At 47.7% G+C, this 13,771-nt stretch overlaps 1 protein-coding gene across 9 annotated transcripts in view; it reads right to left on the bottom strand.

Moving 5' to 3' along the window:
* Nmnat3 (nicotinamide nucleotide adenylyltransferase 3) overlaps positions 1 to 13,362 on the bottom strand; it is a 112,456-nt gene extending 99,094 nt beyond the window's left edge. For 4 of the 9 annotated variants that reach the window (XM_029481511.2, XM_021171975.3, XM_021171974.3 and 1 more), the window contains exon 1: positions 12,947 to 13,362. The gene's annotated coding sequence lies outside the window, so the exon portion shown is untranslated. Of the gene's footprint in view, positions 1 to 2,241; positions 2,680 to 12,946 lie in introns of those variants that run through there. The other 5 variants (XM_029481512.2, XM_085827932.1, XM_021171978.3 and 2 more) reach the window with 2 other exon arrangements.
* Positions 13,363 to 13,771: the final 409 nt, after the last annotated feature.

Here is a 13,771-nt window from a genome sequence, read left to right as displayed (position 1 = left end):
GCTTTTTATAGCACTCAGGAGTGACCAGGAGTGACACCACGCACAGTGAGCTGGGCCCTCCCACATCAATCATCAATTAAGAAAATGTAGCACAGGCTTACCCAGAAGTGACCTGTTGGTGGCATTTTTTTTTTCAATTGAGGTTCCCTCTTCTACAGTAACTCTAACTGTTGTCAAGTGGACATAAAGCCAGGCAGCATGGTCACCCGATCACCTGTATCCAGTTACCCCCACCTCTCCTTGCCTGGGCCTGCCCTGTGGGCAGCATGGACAGGGACTAAGGTAAACGTATTTCATGACCTGTGGGAGCCCATGGCCAATGAGTGGAGGGACGGTGTAATGGTTAGCTTTCACTGTCATGCCGAGTGGATTTAGAGTCTTTATGGAAGCACACCTCTGGGCAGGTCAACAACAGCGTTTCCAGAAGGCTTAACTGAGGAGGGAGGATCTACTGGTAGGCGGGAGTCCACATGAATGAAAGGGACAAAGTGAACTGGTCACAGTGAACTGGTCACAGCAATCATCCCTGCTTCTGTTGTAGGAATGCAAAATGATGGGCCACTTCTCGCTCCCGCCTCCACCCTCTCTGCCACCGTTGACTATGCTCCATCAGACTGTGAGCTAAAGTAAATCATCTCTCCTGCGCGCCCCTTCCTTTTGGTACCTGATGACCGCGCAGTAGGAGAAGTCACTAATAATCACAAGATGCGCAAACTCAATGGGCATAAGGTGAGCTGTGAAGATGACACCCATGTCTAAGGAGCTTCCTGACTGATGTCCCCCTCTGGGAAGAGGGCATATATGTTACTCACTGCAGTGTTGTCTGCAGTAACAAAGGACTAGAAGCAGCGCAGAATCCACCCACAAGAAATTGATTAAATACGCTAAGGTAGAATGCTATTCATTATAGAATAGAGTGCATCTGTAATTGAAAGGGGGAGATGGGGAGAGAGATCCTCAGCATACTGATAAGATAATCCATCTCAGATATACTGTTATATGAGGGGGGAAAAAAGCAAAGCGCTTAGTTACAAAGTGATATATGAGAGCACAGACTCCAAAAGAATTTAGAAATAACATGATAGTCTATGAGGAGGTAGGGTAGAACATTTTCATTGTATTTGTTTGTATATTTCTCTTCCTTCAAAGATGTTTTATTTTTAAGTCTCTCTCTCTCTCTCTCTCTCTCTCTCTCTCTCTCTCTGTGTGTGTGTGTGTGTATGCAGATGCCCACACATGCTAGAAGAGGGCATCAGAAACCCTGGATCTGAAATTACAGGATATTTACAGGCTGCTCAACATCAGTGCATGGCTTAAGGGATCAACTGTTGCTGGAAGACACAGGGGAGAATGTCTGCAAGACCCACAATCTGAAGGTCACCAGTGACTTACAGCAGATCTGTCACCGTGAACCTGGACATTCACTGTCTCTGTGTACTCCCATCAATGCTAATCTGTATGAGACAAGAGCACATAATATTGGGGCTGCCTGCTTAATCTTTCAGACAACAAGAAAAGAAGCAAAGGAGGAAAATAAAAATGTTCATGATAGAAGAAAAAATACAAACACACAAACAGACCCACATACAAACACACATAGACTTACATACAAACACACACATAGGTCCACATACAAACACACACACAGGCCCACATACAAACACACATATAGGCCCACATACAAACACACACACACAGACCAACATACAAACACACACACACAGCGACCCTTCCCCCTTCCTCCTCCAAACCCTCCATAATCCCCCTTGCCCTTTTTCAAATTCAGAGCCTCTTTTTGCATTAATTGTTGATACACACACACACACACTCCTATACACATAAATACAAGCTGCTCAGTCTCTATAATGTTAACTGTATATATGTTTTCAAGTCAGTCCTGCAGTAACTATCTTAACCAGTAGTCAGTATGGGGTCAGAGTAGAGCAGGGAGCGTCCACAGGCTGGAGCCTGGGAGCCAGTTATGATTTACTAAGTAGCTGCTGGAGGCCCTGCAGAGCAGGGTTTGGGCCCTACCATCAGTCAGTGCTGTCTGTGTGTGCACAGGGCATAGCAACAGGGCACGGAATCGAGTATTTGTCATCTTGGTCTCTGTGGACTGCACCCCAGAACAGGATTTAAAGGGGAATGGCTTCATTTTTCTAAAACAGCAGAATCTTGAAACCTTACTATATAAATGCTAAAGTACCTGTAACCCAGAGCATGTGAACTTCCGCTACTAACCTCACTCAGTGAGGCCCTTGTTGTGGTCATAAATATTCCAGTAGACTCAATGACGATAAGCATATGTAGCGTTCCTAGGGTCTTTATTATGCCCCAAATTGCCACTGGTATTCCTCCTCTGTTTGGGAAAATCAAACAGATGGGATGGTTAGGAACACACAACCACCTGGTGTATTAAGTCAAAATGTCAGGCCAACCATAGCCCATACCTCAATTGCACACAGCCGTTTTGCGAGAAGAAGCTGACTAACTCGTTAATTGGAGATGGAGTGTTTCAGGAAGAAGGCAGTGACTACAAATCATTTATCGGGGCACCAGAAGCCGTAACTACAGAAATTCCCTGACACTCCAGCATCAGCACCAGTGTAGTAAATCCAGTACGCAGTAAAACATGGCATGGGAGATTTAACCGTGAGCTGATACAAATGAGGTTAAATGTTTTCTCCCAGTGAATTTTTCTTCCCAGTGCATCTGAATGTACTAGAGAAATAGCGGGAGTAATCAACAGACGGGGCAACACTGCCACGGAGCAGATAAATCTAATTATACCATCAGGCCTTCTTGGGAAGTGGTGGGTCTCAACCTGAACAGCTGCATAACCCTGGCATCCTGCCTCTTAAATCAATACTGGGATTCCAGCCCTACCCACTGGGGAAAGGTCATATTCTTCTTAAGAGTGTCTTCTCACGCATCTTGTGGTGGCTACTGCTCAATGCAGTCTTCAGCCTGGTGTGACTGGCTGTGTCTTAGTGTGGAATGATGAATTGAATCATCTTCAGTCTCGGACCCGGGTGAGGCTTGTGATGTTAAGCATTACAGCAGACATGGCCTGTGACATGTCCTTGGTTTCAGGCTTTACCATCTCGGGGCAAGCCAGCTTGACTTCCAACCACCAGGATCTGTTGTAGCTCCTTGTACAGGTGCTTTGCCTGGTGCCTAGAACCTAACCACTAACTCATCCCTAAGAAATGATGCTTAACCCGTGACTGATAGGACTGGTATGTGTGCTCAGTCCCTAGCCCTCCTGAGAGGACAACCCTGGGACAGATAATCTGTAGTCTCTGGTTAAATTCTAGTTGCCCCGGTTGAGCTCCTGTTTGGCAGAGCACATCTTAGGCTCACTCCCTTGCTTCCTGTTAGTACCTCCTGGACTCTCTCCCTAATAAACCACTCGGACTAAAATCCGTATTTCAAATAAAGGCATATGGTAACTCCCTAATGTCTGGCTGATGGAATACACTTCACTCAGGGCACGTGGCTGGCTGTGAACTGGACTTTGGCCAGCAATAGGCAGCAGAAGTGGATACATGGAAGCTTGCAGAACACGGTATTCAGTTCCCGAGGCATCAAAACCTGCACAATAAGACCGAATTGTACAGGGGTGGCCGAGTGCTGCTGAATGCTTGTGCTCATGTGTGTGTGTGTGTGTGTGTGTGTGTGTCTAGGTGTGCCAGTGTCTGTGTGCACTTGCACACATCTTGGGCAAGAGGGTACTGAAACATCACCAATGATGTTCCCAAAAGGTACAAACCTAAATCAACCCAACCCTAATCAACCCCTCCCCAGCCACTGGATACCAGGATAGGCATTAGCCATTTCCCCCCCTCAAAAGCCCAAAACTCAAAGTCTATGGGGCTGGGGTGAGCATATCCATAGGCCATTCATTCAGGGGGCCCAGAATGTGACCTTGAACGACCGACACTGAGGTGGAAAGCCAAGCCGGCTTCAGAAGTAGTTGATTGAGCTGGACGTGGTGGCCAGGCACTGCTAATCCCAGCATTCAAATGCCTGAGGCAGGAGGATCATCACAAGTTCAAGATTAGCTTGTTACACATAGTAAGTTACAGGCCAGCTATGGCTACAGAGTAGGTCCTTAGCTCAGGCAAATGATAATAGCTGATTGGAAGATCTGATTCAGGATACGGCTATAACTGAGTGCAAACAGCAGGAAAGAATATCCTTATGCTGGCCTCGTGTGCAGTGACCTCTATAGGCTCACGGTTTGCATGTTAGTCTCCAGCTGATGGCGTATTTAGGGAGGTCTGTGATGTTTAGGAGGTAGGGCCTGGTGGGCAGAAAGAAATCGTCAGGGATGGGCCTTCGGGGGTTATACACAATCTCTGCTTTCTTTCTGGTCCTCAGCTTCCTGGCCCACCCTGATGTGAGCAGCCCGTTAATACACTCTCCTCACCATGAACTGAGCTATGCCACCATGTCTTCCTCAAGAGAATGGTCACAGTGGTCTCTCTCTCTTAAGTTGTTTCCGTCAGATACAGTGTTCAAAATGACATAAAAAGGAGTCAGTACAGAGCCCTGGCAGGGCAGTGAACATGCTAAGACTTCACTAGCCTGTGGGTCACAGTCATGTGGGTCGTGGGCCTTTGGACCTGGTTTATGGGAGGAATTTGGAGGACTTTGGAGAGACAGAGCAGCGACGTCCTAGAATGCTGTGATCAGAGGGGACAGAGTCATTCTGATGGGGACTCAAAAGATCCTAATACTGATGGAAATGTGAATGGTGAAGGCCAGACCCATGAGCATTCAAATGGAATTATGGACTCTATTGGGAAGAAGCGAATTGTCTATATTCTGCCCATGTCCAGAAAATCTGCGTGATAAGATGAGTTTAAAAGCAATATAGACCAGGGGGCTGGAACATTGGCTCAATGATTAAGAGCATGTGTTGCTCTTGCAGAGGACCCAAGCCTGAGTCCCAGCATCTGCATGGCAGCTCACAACTGTCTGTAACTGCCACCCCAGAAGATCTGGCACCTTCTTCCAACCTCCACAGGCACTAGGCACACATATATTGCACATATGTACAAGCAGGCAAAACATCCACCCACACCCACACCCACACACAAACCCCACAAACAAATAACCTTTAGCAAGGTTTTAAAAAAGTAATAGATTGATTAATTTGTCAGGGGAAATTTCAAGGTAGGATAGCATTTAGGCTTTGGCATAACTATTGCTGAAGACTGGGATCAGTTTGAAAGCCCGGCAGTTCGCCTACAAAGGGTGTATTTACATGGACAATGCGGTTCTACGTGTTTAAAAAAGACTGACACCCTTAAAGAGAGGACACACACGCTGTCCTCTCTCCTGGAGCCACGGGAAACGTTCTGAGAACATCTTGGAAATGGATAGTATCTCCCTCACCTACCATAGCCTCCAGCAATTTCAAAGACTTTCCTTCGGTCAGAGGCACCCTCCACAGTAGCCTGCTCACTCAGAGATGCCTGGGGAATTGATTTTCTCAACAGTTGATGGACACAGATGGACCACCGCACAGTTTAGGGGGACCAGCTGATGTCAGAATCTGGCATTGTCCACATGGCCTTAGTTTTTGTAAGCAAGCAGAATGTCAGGCGGGCACTTGGATTCTCAAGGGAAGCCTAATGGGCAGGTTATATACAGAACGGTTGATTCTTTATGGGGAGCTCATGATAATGGGATGCATAACTCTTTGAAGATAAAGCCTAAGCTTCTACAGAAACCCAAGGGGTCTTGGAGGTGCAAGGGATATAGGGCACCTGTTGAAGAAAGTTGCAGGCACCAAGTGGAGTCAGGGCAAGAGAGAGGTCATGTGGGTTTCAAACAGCAAGGCCACCCAGGTGGGGTTGTGTAAGCCGGCTGGAGCTCAGAGGATGCCACCACATGCCCGGGATGCTGGATGTGGATACACACTATTTCACGAATGCCCTGTTGCATTTCAGTCTTGCCTAGGGTCAGCCACTCCTCTCTATGGCGCCACTCATTCCCAGCCAGCAGCAGTACTTTAGGAGGCTGTGGAACCCTGAAGATGTCGGAACCAATTGACAGTTGGCAAAGGTAGTTTATAAGGAACAAGATTTGAAGGTTAAACAGACTCTGGTTTCTTCCCCTTCCTCTCACCTTATTGGCCCACCATGAAAGAACTCTGGTTGTCTCTTTCCCGACTGGTTGTCACCCAAATGGTTCCCTCTGCCAGTGAGCTGTTTGGCTCCGCCTTTCCCATAATGATGGACTGAGACCCACAAAACAGCAAGCCACAGTCAAATCTTCCCTTCCCTTGAGTTGTTCTTGTCAGATCCTGTGGTCACAGTGGGGCAAAGGTAACTAACAGAAATGACGCAGCAATAAGGAAATGTGACGTCATGAAAATGAAGCATCCACTGTCCCTCTGCTCACGTGCTACCCTAAGATGTCCTCGCAGACTGTCTAATGGGTTTCTGCTCTCTCTGCAGTTGGGGTTGGGCTTCATGATTCAGTACTTCATACAACTCCACCAATGTGGTATCCTGTAATTTCACCAGCTCATTATGCAGTTCACTCAGGCCATGACCAAGTTTTCACCATCACAAGGGAGGAGGGGCCAGGTGTCATCATGCTGCGGCTCTTTCCACTTCTCAGATCGTCGTCTTAAGGCAGAATCCCAGAAGCTGGGATGTAGTCACATGTCAGTGACAGCTGAAAGGGGCAGCAGCCTCTCTCCTTCTATCATCTACAACTCTTCCAATTCTTTACAAAGCATATATGTAGTGGGGAGCAGACAGTAGCATTCCTTTTCTCCCACACACACAAAAGCAGTAAGAGAAAAAAATGGCCAATAATAGTTTCATAAAAGAGGCCAGATGGGGAATTAGAAGCTAAGCAGGCTTGGCTACTAAGTTTAGGCTTCTTGCGACAAACACCTACCTTTAATCTTTAAAATCAACACTGAGAAGTCAATACAATTTCTATTTAGACTCCTTACTAGTTCATGTACCAGGTACTTGGTCCTAATGGGTACCTGCTCATCAACCTCACAGCCTTCCACAGCCTTCTCTCAGTCAGCGGCCTGTTTCTTACAACAGTGATTCTCACTCTCCCACCTGCCCTTCACTTAGCTCACATTAAGGCTGTTTGCATTCTCACCATCTCCTCCTGCATCATCAGGAGCAAACTCCCTGGCCAATGGCAGAGTGCCGATGGCTGAGTGCCGATAGCTGTGGTACAACACAATTAGGCTGAACTCTTGTTTTTCAGCTTTGTCTCACATTCTGCCATCTCCAGGGCACTGAGATCAAGAAGGATTGTCACAAGCACCACATACTATTGCAAGAAGTCCCACCGTCCATGCATTTGGCCCTGTGTTGGCACTTTGTTTTTATAAGAACAGAGAGTGTGTGTGTGTGTGTGTGTGTGTGTGTGTGTGTGTGTTGGGGTGGGGTGGGGAGCTGATAGGGGTGGAAGGCAGGGGGAAGACTGGCTCTAATTTAAAAGCATCTTAGTAGCTCTAAAGAGCTCCAGGTTGACTGATGGACACATTTACTCCTCGGCACCCCTTTCATAAATATCTACCACTTAACATGCGGTTTCAGGAGGCATAAATACCTCCTGTGTGTCAGCCTTTATGGATGGGAGATTGCCAGAACTATTTCTTTGCTCCATGGCCATGAGCCACACAATTACAATCCTATTAAAGCTGTGCCCTGGGAATCCAGCCCTTCCTCACTGCCCTGTGTAACAGTTAAACACTCCCTACCAGGAGGAGTCAGGGGCCTCCAGTGCCTCTTTGCTCTGGGTAAATGGGCAGCTCAGCTCTCTAAATAAGGTTTCCACTTGTCAACATCCCTGGCTAAGCTAATTATGTTAGTCTAATAACATTCAGCCACAGAAGATAATGTTTTCCATAGGTATTCCGGCATTGCCTTACAAGTTGAAGGCAGGCATAGTGTCCCTCACAAGTGACTGCTCTAGGAAGGTCAGGGCTTACCCTGACACCACCAGCTTAGCCAGCTCACACAGGTACAAACAAGGCCCACTGTAGGGTCAGCAGCAGGTCTTGTTGCCCTTCCTTCGTCTGAGATGACAGGCCACTGGCTACCATATTCTAACCACTCTGGGACCGTTAGCCTGGTAGGCCTAGGCACAGGAGCAAACAAGCTCCCCGGACTCTCTGTCCCTCAGAAGGAAGAGGGCCCACCCACCTCACCAGACACACCCTTAGATGAGTTAGTGACTACTTGCTGCGTTGACTCAGCCTGAGATGGGCAGATGAGGTTCATGAGGGGTTCATGAGGGGACAACAGGCAAGCAGGAACTACATCAACACTAGCAGTGAACACGAGGCCTACTCTTCTACTGGAGAGTACACATTCTTGGCAAGTTCACAAATCACTGCTTACCAGAATGTGTACAAAAATGCCCTTCGCTAGTCTTCAAAGACGTGACTATAGGAGTATAAGCCTCCAGTCAACCATGTTTACAGGCCCACTCTCACAGGCAGTCTGGAACTCACTGGCCTCTCCTGCCCAGCAGAAAGCCTCCGTGGTGATTCGATGCGTGTGTCTGCTCATGAGCTCACATCTGTCTTTACCTACCCTGCCTCCAGTGGACGGGTTTCATGAGGGTCAAGGCTGCCATTTCTGAATCCCCAGTCAAATCCTTAGGACACTGGCTGAGGTATCTGAGTAAGGAAAGGATGGGAGTGGGGCAGGGTAATGGGCCAGGTGCAGGACTGGGACCCAGGAACATTTGGCCCCACAGCTGTGGAAGAGCCCCAGCCAGCAGAGTGGAAATTGGGGCCTGCAGGTAGGTGTCCCACCACTATGAAGAAGGGCTCATTTGCCACAGCTGTGCCTCTACAGCTACCCATGAATCAAGATTTCAGGGGGAGCTGTGGCCAGAGGCAGGGAGCAGGAAAAGTGGGCTTCCCTGGGCAAGAGGCCAAGCACAGAGATGGTACCCCTGGATGGTAAGACCAGACAAGTATGACTTTCAGAAGATGTGGGTATTCTCAAGCCAGGCACACTTCCCTTCACAGTGTGTTCCCACATCCACACTGGCCATGGAATGCCTGGCTGGTCTGAGACCGGGGATGCAGCTTAGCGGAAGAGCCCATGAGGTCATGAATTTAATCCCCAGCACCAAAGAGAAAACAGAAAGGCACCCGTATATGAGGGGAGGTGCAGTCGTGGTAGCTAGTTAAACACCATCCCACACAGGGTTTGCATGGCTAACACTTGGGGTGGGAGCTGCCGGCCTGAGGCCTGCCCTGTGAAATGGGATCTGTCCGTCTTTACTAGGGAGCGATGATAAACGAGCACAGACAGACACTGGTCAGGACAAGCCACTTTATTTAAGAGCTCTGACAGCCTGAAGTGGTTTAACATAGATGCATGGAAGATTTATCTAGATGATAAAACACCTGCACTCAAAAGGCACATAAATTATGATTTTTCAGGTTTTATTTTTCCTTTACAGGGAACATTATACAGACCGAGCAGGTTATATTTAGGGATATATATGTATATACATATATGCATGTAACAGCAATTATTGAAAGAAGAGGCCATGAATTTGAAAAAGAGCAAGGAGGGATGTACAGGAGGGCTTAGAGGAAGAACAGGAAGGGAGAGATGATATAATTATAATCTCAAAAAAGAAAAGAAAAACTATCCCACAGTCAAGTGTTTTAAGTAATAAGAGAAATACACACGAGTCTGACAGCCCTTCACACACGTGGCCTCGTAGTCTGGAGTGCATGTGCTACGGGAAAGGGCTGATTCGGAACTGAGGTCACACACCTGTGACCTTCATTTTCCTTGTGGTGGTGGTGGTGAACTGTGGGAGGGTTCATAAACAATACAGTTCCAATAGGACTGTATTGGACTGACTGAGGATTTTCCCACACCCCAGCTGCGTACTTACCTTGCTTACTATGAGCTGAGTATGATTGCCATTGTGCACATGCTAAGACTTCAGTCATAGGCTATGTTATATGATTGGAAAGCCATAGGGTTATCTATTTTTCCATCAGGCTGCCTTCTGTATGAAAGGGTTTAGCCCTCTGCCAATGCTTAAGCATGCTAGCTATTTTCCCCTGCTTTCTTATTCCTACATAAAACACACACACACACACACACACACACATGCACACGCACACGTACGAGCATACTTCAAAATGTTTTGGGGTTTATTTTCACTTGCTCATGTATTCATCAGTCTGTATATTTTGAGCACAGCTGCCCAGTGCAGGGGTTACAATGCCCCAAAACTCTCAGGCTACTTGGTGAAAGAGACCATTCACAGGCAATCATCCTAAGCACACTAGTGTATTCATAAAGATAACAGAGGTCAGAGGGCAACAGTAGCTCCCCGATGAAGTCTCAGTCAGTCATGACTTAAAGACAAGCCCAGAAGGCAACTTTAGGCCTTTTGACTAGTTTCTCCACTTTTTTTCTTCTTCTGTGTTTTTTCTGGCCCCTGTCTTCTCACACTCTTGGGCCTTTTGACCGTGCGACTGTGCAGAGGTCCATTATCATGCAGAACACGCCTCTCACTTGGAGGCTGATGCTTGCAGGAGGAAACCCTGGCCATAGATAACTCACTCCCCCCCCCCCAATCACCCTGCCCAGCTCCTCACCACCCCACCCGCCCTCTCCACTCCATCAGTGTCCGCTGAGATAGGGAATGGGCAATACCAGTACCATGGTAACTCCCTACATGGTGGCTACGTCTCCAAGTGTTCTGGGTCCTGAGAGCCCAATGGCCTCTAGAGCAGGCACTGTTATTCTTGGTTTAGTAGAGTTGGAAAAGGAAAGGGTAGGAAATTACTATTTCTCCAGAGCAGAACCAGATGCCAGGGACCTACTAAGTCCACACACCCTTCAGGACTCTGAGGATAAGTGACCTCTTCTAGGTAGTTACTGGGCTGGGAAGACACAGGTCTATGGACACCACATTGAAGCCTCTCTTCCCATCTTGGCTAGCATACTGCCACGGTCTGTGAGGAGGAACAAGGGGCTGCACCATGGCTGCTCTTTTTCCTTTCCCTCCAATGTCCTATTAACAGTTCTCTTTTTGACTACAATCCAGCAATGTGGGTTCTTCCCCTAAGTGTGTTTCCTCATCTCTGGTTCTCCACCCTGTTCTCTTAGAGCAAATCCCAAATCTATATCAGTTGTGTGGACAAGACCACAGAAGACATCAGGCCCATTCAAGGTGTAAAATTCACCAAGCCTCTTTTTTCATTAATTGTTGTTAACACATATATATCATATATATAACATGTGTATATATTATACATGTATATACTACATAATATATACATACATAATACACATATATGTATTAATAATAAAGAAAGAAAGAGGCATGAATTTGAGAGAGCGAGGTGGGATATACAGAAGGGTTTTGAAGGGAGAAAAGGGGGGAGATGATGTAATTATATTACACCTTAAAAATATAAAAGAAATATTATAAATACACACATATATAAATGCCAAGCAGCTGACAGGTGTTTCCTGAAGCCACTCTCTCAAATCTGTGCTGGTCTCAAGTTCTGAGGGGTCCTCAGCAAGGGGCCAGCAGAGACGCTGCCTCAGGGGAGAGAGCTGCCAGTGAAAGAGCTGCCTCTTGGGGCTGGCGGGATCAGGTGGCACTTGCTGGGAAATGTGTACCTAGACCAGCAGTTCTCAACCTGTGGGTCGCAACCCCATTTGGGGGCTCACACAGATATCCTGCCTATCAAATATTTAAACTATAATTCATAACAGTAGCAGAATTACAGTTCAGGAGTGGCAATGAAATAATTTTTTATGACTGAAGGTCACAACGTGAGGAACTGTATTAAAGAACTGCAGCATCAGGAAGGCTGAGAACCACTGGCCTAACCCTTAGTGTCAAGGGAAAGGCGTGAGCCAAGTGTTTCCAAAAAATGGTTGAACCAGTCCTCAACTTAGAGAACAGGCTGTGTTGTGAGTCTACTCATCCGTCAGAGTCGGGAACGTACTAAGGCGGGGGGGGGGGGGGGGGGGACGGGGGGACGGGACGGGGCTTACTCTAAGACAGACACCTCAAGTTCAGTCTTAAGGAGCCTAGATACCTTCACCCGTGCTGTGCCTGCTGCTGTCTGAACAGCTCTGGCAGTTGCTTCCCACAAACCCATTTCCCGGTAGTACAAGCAGTCCCATCTTAGAACAGTGGCTTAAGAAACGGCCGAGGCAAATGCCCTGATCAAAAGCAACTCGAGCAGGAAGCCTTTATTTGCCTTGTGCTTCCAACGTCACAGTCCCATTAATGATAGAAATCCAGGCAGGGGCTGAAGCTGAGGCCATGGAGGACCGCTGCTCCCTGGCTTGTTCTCCAAGGCTTGCTCAGCCTATTACAACTAAGGACCACCACTGGGGTGGGGGACGTGGGAAAGGGTGTGGTGGAACCGCCCACTGTGGGCTGAGCCCTCCTACATACATCAGTAATCAAGGAAATGCCCCCACACCCTTTTGGTCAGGTTAGTCTAATGGGGGCATTTAAAAACTCCCAAGTTCTCTCTTTCCAGATGACTCACTTGTTGACGGAAACTAACCAGGACAGGAACTCGCAGGCATTAGCTCTCTGCAGGACGATCCTAACTGAACCTCCTTCCCAAGCCTTACTTTAAGTCTGGAATTCCGTCATTCACGGGGTAGCTTTAGCTCCAGCAGGTTTTGCTGACGGGAAACGTGATAAAACTTCTCCAGCACCCTGCGCTTTTATTTACTTATCTTAAAAATTATCTCCACAGCTCCTACTAATTTGAACTGTCATACTTTAATGTGTGTGGTTTGCCTTTGCTGGAGGTCTCCTCGCTAGTATGTGCTCTGCGGGGCAGCACGCTACATATGACAATCGCTGGAACCCCACTTAGGCTAATAGAAAGAGAACACTGGACAATACGCTGTAATTGTCACACACTTACTTTTAACTGACTGTAAACGTGCTGCAGGGGGGGATCCGAACCCGTGTCAGCTCGAGCCTATCGGTCAGAAACGTGACCGTGGGGCTAGCGTGGTTCTGCGCTCCACAGCCATCTGACGCTTGCGTGCGCGCGCGCGCCCGAGTCGTCGCCGCCGCCGCCGAGAGTCACGTGGGCCTGGTAGGTACGCGGGGACTCAAGGCTTCGTGGACACCCACGCGGGTAAAAGCAGGCAGCCAAGGCCGCTGGCTGTGCTTACCTGCGCGTCGCGGGGCTCCGCTCAGAGTCAACAGGGACCGCGGATCTGCTGCTCGACCAGGATGGGTCACCCCGCAGATCGCCCCAAGACTAACTAGCCTTGACCCAGGCTGGGGGCGGAGCCGCGAGTGAACTTGACCTTGCGCTCCCAGCTTCCCGCTGTGGGCGGAACTCCCGGGAGACAGAGCGGAGCTTTGCCCCGCCCCCTCAGCGACCTAAGACCACGCCCCGTGCCCCGCCCCCGCTCTTCAGGTCCTCAGTAGATTGTCATCTGTGGCCTTTCTGCTCTGTGTTTGTTTTTATTTTTTATTTTTTATTTATTTTTTTTTTAGTTTTGTATTCTGTTTGTTTTTTTCATCTAACTTTCACTCTGGTTTTTAAAAATCTGAATTAAAACCATATCAAGCAATGTATGAACAGTTCTTAAAGTATAAAATAGCTACTTACAATGAAAGAAACAAGCCCCTCTTGATCTGCTCTACCTACAGCCCTTTTTCATCAGTCCCTTCCTTGGATGGTCACTTTTTGTCGCAAAAAAAAAAAAAAAAAGAAAAAAGAAAGAAAGAAAAA

The sequence above is a fragment of the Mus caroli genome, unplaced genomic scaffold, assembly GCF_978045245.1.
Source record: "Mus caroli unplaced genomic scaffold, Mus_caroli_1 scaffold_11, whole genome shotgun sequence".
In the NCBI taxonomy this organism is placed as follows: domain Eukaryota; kingdom Metazoa; phylum Chordata; class Mammalia; order Rodentia; family Muridae; genus Mus; species Mus caroli.
The sequence above is the reverse complement of the archived record's forward strand: the minus strand, read 5'-3'. Positions and strand labels throughout refer to the sequence as shown.